This window comes from Crotalus tigris, unplaced genomic scaffold (genome assembly GCF_016545835.1).
Source record: "Crotalus tigris isolate CLP2741 ecotype Arizona unplaced genomic scaffold, ASM1654583v1 scf7180000018420.1175843, whole genome shotgun sequence".
Classification (NCBI taxonomy): Eukaryota; Metazoa; Chordata; class Lepidosauria; order Squamata; family Viperidae; genus Crotalus; species Crotalus tigris.
This window is the reverse complement of record NW_024096994.1, coordinates 1-8,896: the sequence shown is the minus strand read 5'-3', so window position 1 is coordinate 8,896 and position 8,896 is coordinate 1.

Genomic DNA, 8,896 nt, shown 5'->3' with positions numbered 1-8,896 from the left:
TCTCAGTAATTAAAAGGGATATACAAATCACAAACCAAGAGAGTGACCTGCATAATGTTTCTATAATGGATTTACAAAAGAGACTTTTGTTAAAGCTCTGAAGAATTTTGTGAGAAGAAAAGACAAAGACAAAGTGAAAATAATTCAAGTCTTAGGGCATTGTTTGAATGTCAAGATTGTTAAAAGGAAGGAATATAAATTTGGTTTAGTTGATCAAGGTTAAAATAGTTAAGCTGTTATCACTGAAAACCTTTAATGGATCTTTGCTGATCAGGACTAAAATGCTAAGGATTTTAAGGATTTGTTTAGAGATAAAGAAAGGGATATGAGAAGAAAAGATAATTAGTTGTATTTTAAGAGAAGGTGATAAGTTACCAAAATAGTTTATATTTGTGTTGAAGGGAAAATAATTTCTTTTGTTTTTCTTTACAGTTTCGTCATTTTTTGTTTTCTATTAGAGCAGTGGTTCTCAACCTTTTTAATGCCGTGACCCCCAACCGGTCGTAAGTCGAGGACTACTCAACTGGTCGTAAGTTGAGGACTACTCAACTGGTGCAGCACCGTTTGCAGAATGGGACTTTTGGCGGGCTCAGCAGGGCAGAGACAGCCTGGACAATTCCTATTGGCTTTTGAAAGCCAATAGAATTAGACTCTATTCAAGAGAATCTATTCTATTGGCTTTCAAAAGACAATAGAATAAAAGGGAGTAGCACATCTAAGGAAAAGGGGAAAAAATGGCGGACTGCGTTGTTTGGCAACCCCCGTGAAATGGTCGTTCAACCCCAAATGGGGTCCTGACCCACAGGTTGAGAACCACTGTATTAGAGGTTAACACTATCTGAACTAAAGTTGCAGAAATGTGCTACCAGTTCTGTAACTTATTTTTAAAGCATCTGTTGCATTCCCCCCAAAGATAAGCAGGGCACCCACTTATTTAAGTTCCACAAGGCTTTTATGATCTGGCTCTGCTCTTAAGCGTAAGGCTAATGTGTTAATGGAACCTCCGTCATCTTTTTGATTATTATGTCTGGGCTGTTAATGCTTTGTAGTTATGTTTTTAATGGCATGCTGGATGGTGAAAGCCCTCCATCCTTTAATGTTTAAAAGTGTATGACTTGCACTGTAATAAATAATAGAAACGGGTGCCCACTGGCGCCTGTGGTGAGGTAGCCATGCCTGCCTAAGGCAGAGTAGAGTTGAGTTTCTCTATTCTTTTTTCTTCTCTTAAAAAGATTTTAAATATCTAAAGACATTATAGTGCACATGTTGAAATCTCAACATTGGGGCTAGCAACAAAGCAGCAATATTTTTGCAAAGATGTACGGTTGCGATGTTCACCCTGTTTTTGCTGGTAGCTGTATTAAAATTTGCAGAGGGTTTAAGATGCCAACTTAACTCTTTTCCTGTCAAAAAAAGACAAACATGAAAAATCATACTCTGAAAATGAGACGTTTGCTTTCAATTCTTATGTGGTTGTGGAGCGGTCCTAGTAGAAATAAGGCTAGATTTATTGGTTGCCCCCTTTTCTCTTATTAAAGAAAGAAAGAAAAGTATTTCACATGCTTATTATTCCAAGGGATGGAGGTGAGTGTCTGTCTCAGCCATACCACAGTCAAAAGCATATCTTGAACTTAAAAGGGAAAGAGGGCAAATTATCACACTAACAAGAATGATAAAGACCACATCAATAGCAGAAAGACTAATAATCATGACAGCCCCCAAACCCATAATATCACAGATTATTTAAACTGTGTCCATCTAATACCCTGGTTAGTTTGCTAAGTGGAATACAAATCACAAATGTAATTATTTGTGGTTCTATACAGTGTACATACCCAGAAAGCTGAAGTAACAAGTTAGTAATGGGTAAGTAAATTAATTCACTATAAAATAAATAACATAAATTACATTTTAGAAATACATGTTGTAACAGTCCATTTGACAAATATGCAGAAGAAACAAAGGAAATGAATGCTAAGATGGATTTTGTGAGGGATATGAATGGTTCAAAAATGTGAAAAATATGTGACATCTAGTCCAATCCATGTTGTTTTCCGGAAGTGCCATTAAGGTCGGGTGAACTTGTGCTGTAGTTCACACAAAAAGGGAAACTCATTTTCAAAATGCAGGTAAGTGGGGGTAATAGATTGCTTCCCCTTCTTTTGAACATAGCTCAGATGGATTCTGTATCTGAACCAGGGGTGTATATGTTTATTTACCTCATTATTAGCAACAAATATCTAAAATGATTCAAGAAGAATTTTATCAATTTACTCTGATAATAAGTACTTGTCGATGTTCATTTTAGGGATGGTGACAGGCTGTGGTGGGGATAGAATCTGTAAACAGCCTGTTGTTATCAAACAGTGACAAATAAAGGGTTTACACCCATACACAGGTTCTGAGCTCATCTTTTCCCAACAAACTCTAGGATTATCCCTTAAACATGTAGTATGCGATAGATTGACTGACACATATTCCTTTTGAAAATTTTACTCAGCTTTTTCAAAATCTTTAGCCTTTATAATGTTTATAACATTATTTGTATATTCTTTATAACCTATCTTCTAGTAGAATATACCCCTAAATACTATAAAGCTATCAAAATTCCCTCAGATCTATATAATGTTAATTTATGTCTTTTACATTTTCCTACCTTTTTGTCTTAACCCTATTTTAATTGTTGTTCCTAAAGTGCACAGCATTTCTGCAACACTTCTATCCATTTCAGCTAGACCTGACCCCAAATCTCTTGCAGATGTTGCACTTTATAACCTAGGGTTAGTTCCATTGATGGTTTTTTGCCTCTCATCTTTTGAGGTGATCTTGCCTTTAAGAGTCTTTAAGAAGTTAAAGTGATAGGTACACTTTTATCATCTGTGGAGCTGGGTCAAGACACCATGGCTCAAGTGTACAAGTTCCACCAATTGAATATTACATGAAGTTTTTCAAGGTATGTGAAGGACAGGTTCCCCAAAAAATGGGTGGAGGCAGGCAACACGTACTGCTGTTCCCAATATTGGTTCCAAATACTCTGGATAAGCCCTGAGAACCACAAAAGGAATGCTAATGGATAACATGCAATGTATTTATTAGGTTTCTATAGCTGCCCATGTTAGCAAGTAATCTTCAAACTGCTTTTTGCTCTCTTAATTGATCTCATCCAGTATCCAGCATCCTGCCTTGATTCTTTTTCCCTTGCGCTGTTGCAAATCAAATTAGCAACTTTCTAGAGGTTGGAAGAGGATATGGTTGGAACCTGAGCAGGAACATTCCAGCTTGTAACACTTCCAGGTACCAAATTGTAGACATTGTTGCGGCTGTCAGTAAGAAGTAGGATAGCTGATGCAGTAAACAGTCTGCTTTCTCCCACAAAAGGGAAAAAAAACTGAAAAAAAAATCCCTTGCCACAGACTTTTGAACAAATTCAACAACCATGGGATAAAAGGGCAAGTGGTCCCTTGGATATAAATCTAAGAATAGAAAGAAAGGGTAAGAATGAATAGCTTTCAAATTAGGGAGGTTCCAGTGAAATTCCCAGAAATCGATGCTGGGACCAATTTTTTTTGTAATACAATTTATGTTTTATAATAGTTGTAATATTATGATAGCCAAAAGATCAGTAATGGAAATGAATAATTGTTTTACAAAAAACAGTTTTAGTATTACATAAATATATGTTTGTTTAAAACATTGCTAGTGCCTCCCTCGTTCTTAACCATTAACACTTTGAAATTGACGTTATGCATGCAGTAGACCAAGGGTCCCCAACCCCTAGTCCATGGACTGGCACCGGGCCACAGCATGCCAGAAATTGGTCTACGCAAACAAGCAAAGCCCCATCTGCGGGATGCCAGCAGTACATGAAACCACGCCTGCTCCAGTCTGCAGAAAAATTATCCACAGCACTGGTCCCTGGTGCTCATAAGGTTGGGGACCTCTGCAGTAGACAATGTCACAAAATTTAACATCTGATTGTCTCTACAAAAATGAAGGACTGTATGCGTTTCCATAAAATGGAGGTTAATAACCCATGCCTTCCTGTAGGCTTGCTAGCACATAGATTAGATAAATTTTAAAGAGGTATTCACAAGATTGAATGAAAAACTGGCCTCTTATCATGACCAACCTGGATTCTAATAAAAACTATTGAAGAAACATTTACAAACAGCAAAGCAGATCTTAGAAACTAATTTTAAGAAGCCAGACTTTCAACTGGAGCAAATATGTGCTCTGTGAATTATTACCAGATTTTAAAATGGTTGTAAAATAATGCTCTTTTTTTTTTAAAAAAAAAAAAATAGTGATTATTGCCTCATTTATTTGAAGACATTATACTGAATTTTTAACATACACTTTCTCTGTTTGGATTACTATGCATGGAAAAATCAGAGCACCCATGTGATTTAAGTGCTTTCATGGCCATCTTTGTTTTTATTCCCCCCCCCCCAGAAAGGTGTGTGTGTTTGTGTGTGTGATTGGTTGATTGATTGACAAGCCAAGGACTCTGGAAAGATGCTTATGTCACCCACATAAGGCAGCTCTGAAAGAGCATCCAGAATAAATGAATGAAATGATAGGCAACACAGAACAGATTTAAAATCCAAAGATATTCTTGTCAGAAAATATATTTCCCAGCCATGGAAAGTGGGCTCTTAACTTCAAAACTCCTCAGTCTGGTCTGGAATCCATTTGCTTCTCTGCCAGAATATTTTCATTTTCTAGCCGACATTCAATTGGCAAATTAGATTAAGCAGGCTGCTCCATCTGTAATTGACGCAGTTCATTTTATTCCTTTTTTTAATAAGATGGAATATTGGAATAATGAGTACACTTTTGAAATCTCTGCTGTACTATCTTTTTGAATAAGCAGAGTTACAAGGCTTCAAGGTAAGTTAATGACTAAGAATGAGGGAGGCATTAGCAATGTTTTAAACAAACATATAATATTTATGTAATATTAAAACTGGTTTTTGTAAAAGAATCAACTGGCTATTTTATTTTTGCAATTTGAGATTTCAGATGCCCTTAATGGTGTGGACTGTCTAGAACACAGGTGTCAAACACCGCATCACTTGATGTGTCGTGATGTATTGCGACTGTTTTTGCATTGCCGGAGCTGGGGTGGGCGCAGCCTCTGTATGATGCAACTGGCCTGCGGGCCGGCAGTTTGACATGCCCGGTCTAGAAGATTCCTGCATGATTTAGGATATTCCATATTGAATTCTGCAGTAAAACCGAAGTACAAATTTGTCTCCGCAGTCTAGACATGCATGGCTGTTTCGCTCTCCAGTCTGCAATTATCAAGACTCTGAAAACTATGTGTCCACCAGATGGCAACAATGAACTAGAATTTTTTTTTTTTTTTGCTTTATAATTGTTAAGTGCTTACAAGATAGAAAATAAAAGAATGAAAATGAAACATACGTAATTAATAATGAAAAGTTGAATATAATTATACACAAATAATGCATTTTTGTTAAAGCCAAAAACACTAAGGATCTACAAACCAAGTACTAAAAGTCAAATAGCACAATGAAAAAAATGAGATTAAAGTTAAGGAAGAACAAACTAATGACAATTGGTAGAACAACCAGCCTTAGAATTGAAAAAGAAGTTATTCAAGTTGTGGATAGCTTTTGTGATCAACCATCAACAGTAAAGGAATATATTGTATTATCCACATATCTTTTGTGTGTGTGTGTATGTGTGTGTGTGTGTGTATTTGCTGATGCTTTATTTAAACTATATTTGTATATCAGTGATTGCAAGACCTCTGTAGATGCCATACACTAAATAAACAAACAGTAAAGGAACTATCAGCCAAGAAATACACTGCAAACTGACACTCAGTAGCGGTGCCCAACCTTTTCTATACCCCACACTCCTAGAACGCTTCTGATATATTCTCAAACCCCTTACAAAAATTCAAAATAACAGCAATGAATTAGGCATATATACTATAATTTTGAAATTTCTAAACCCAAGTTCGCACTCCCTGGAATATAGTCTCACAATCCCTGATTGGAAACCCCTGCGGCAGAATATCCATGAAGACATTGGAAAAGGTATTAAAATGTCCTAGACCTAGTGTATCCATATCTATCAAGATCAGAATTGTGCAAGCCCTGGTATTCACTTTGACACTCTGGAAGTGAATGAGACATTAAAAAAACAGGATAAGCTCTATTTATACAACTTAACCAGCATTAACATAGATCATGTCATTTGGAGTGATATTCAGTGACATTAATTCTTCCCCAAAGTCACATAGGTATTTTAATCTAGTGATATCAATAATAGTCAACAGACAATTCTTAGAAATGTGTACCTCTTCAAATTTTGGAATTAAACAGACCAGTATTTCTGAACTCAATATAAGCAGAAATAATAAGCATCTTTGACACGTTTCATGAAACATCATGATGGGTAAACAAATAACTCAGTTTGTGTTACTCTAATGGTTTAGAATGCTATATTTTATCCAAATAATAATACGACAGAAGTCATATTTAGGCAAGGAGCATGTTAGAAATTTAACTTGCAGCCATATTACAGTCTTTTTCAACATTCACTCCTAAGTCCAATTTATCTGACTTAAGAACCTGTCAGAATCCAATTATATTTCATCTTTAAATTATCAAATATAGAAACTCCCAATTCTGCCTTCTCTGGATTCTGCCATAAGAGGGAGAGAAGGGAGAGAACAAAGGGGCTTTATGGCCCTCACTTCCTTCTTTACACTTCAAAGAGCTAAATGCTGAATGTGTGTTTATTGTAACCTCGAAGTGTTAGCATACCAAAGGAGAGTAATTGCCTTTCATGTAGTTATCTGAAGTCTCCATCCAGACGGAAGAAAGAAGAAAGGGAGTGGAATTGTGATACTTGAAACTATCACTGGAAGGGGGGTTGATTGGGTGGGACTACTGGGGAACCCCTTAAAACCTTGAATGGGAGAGCTTGAACCCCAAGTCCTGTCTAGCATGCCTGCAACCATTTTCTCTTAATAAAGGATTCCTGTTGGAAGAATTATTCCAAGAGTTCTGTCTTCTTAAGATGCAAAGTGGGGTGGGTCCTTACATTAGACAGGACTTGCAAAATTAATCCACCTGGAAGGAAGACCCTTGCCGGGGGATTTTGCAAAAATTTACCATGTCAGACAATGGAGCAAGAGAGGGGGAAAACTCCCTGGAAAGAGAGCCGCTGACCCAGTTGGAACCTTGCCAGATGTTGGGATCCGAGAGGCCAGATTCCTCAGGAGAAGAAGTGGTGGAGACACAGGACCACAAGCCTCGCTGGTCGATGGGCGTTGGAAAGAAAAGTGAGTGGGGAAAGGAATCAAGAAAGGTGACCCTGAGACGGGGGACCAAGCAACCAGAATGGAAGCAGGAGATGGAGAACTCCCTGCACGCAAGTGAAGAGGGAGGAAGCTGGGCACCGTACTCAGACTGGATCCTAGAGAAAGCTATTGACCTGATGAAAAGAACTCTCAGCTCCCTAGGAGAGGAGAATACTGAACCCTACGGCCTCCCCAGTTCCTGGAGCCGCAAAGGGAGAGACACCGAGGGGGACATGGAACCTGCAACCCCAGGGACATCTACTGATCCAGGAGCTCCCACCCCCTACCGGACCACAGAGGGCAATCTGGACGGAAGGCACTACCACCCACAACAGAGGCACCGATCCATTCCAAGACGTCCACCGTTGGAAGTGAAATTCAAAGGGGAGCCAACACGCTTGGGGTTTTCCTAACCCAAGTCCTCAGCTACATGGAGGAATATGGGCAGGATATTCCCAGCGACAAAGCCCGCATCCGGATCGTGCAATCTGCCCTGGATGGACCAGCTGCGGATTGGGTAGTGAACTTGCATGACTCCAATGCCCAAGAACTCAGTAACTTCAACCGTTTCATGTCCTCTTTGAGAAGACGATTTGAAGACCCCCTGGCTGATCGCAAAAGCCCGTGAAAGAATAACAACGAGAGGCAGGGCAACACGCCCAGTGGCATGAGTACTACACAATGTAATTCCGGGCCATTGCCAGCAAACTGAATGGCCAGAAAGAATCCTCTCTGGCCTGTTTCAAAGGAAGGACTCATCAAACTATGATCTATATGATGCTTGACCTGCCCCGAGGGGACCCACATCGACTTGAGGAATGGTACGTCTTGGCAGAGGAAGCAGAGATCGACATATTGAAGAGGCACCGCCGAGGAAAACAATGGAGCCGCCCCCGCCTGAGCTGACACACCAACCGGTGAAATCATCGGATACAGCCAAGAAGCAAATGGGATGTTTCAAATGCGGAAGAGAAGGGCATCGAGCTGTAGAATGCCGCTCAAAGGCCCCCCAGCACAACCCAGACAGATCCCCAATCAACAAACACGGAAAGTATTCAGCTAAGCCAAAAGAAACAGCCATGAGAATGATGGAAATTGCAGAAACCCCCACCTCTGCTCACCCAGGGGAAAGAACTCCAGCCTACACCACAGGGCCGGTGGATGCCTCAGATGACGCTCAGAGGGCGAACCCCTGGTAAGTGGATGCATCACACCCATCTTCAAAACAGTGACTATATTAATCCCCCCCATGCCCGAAGCTGTGAAGGTGAAGCCTTAATAGACTCTGGCTGTACCCGCTGCCTCATTAGCCCAACACTAGTGGGGAATCTGGGCATCCCATCCAGGAGACTGGAACAACCAATCTCATTTGGCCAGCTAGATGGATCCATAACAGGGGGGGTGCCAGCTACCCTAGCCACTTTGCCAATACATCTCTCCCTGGGCAACCATGAAGAGGACTTAACGTTTGTGGTGACCCAGGTATGGAATGCCCAATGATTCTAGGGATGGACTGGTTGAAAAAATGGAAACCCCTGGGTAAATTGGAGGAACGAC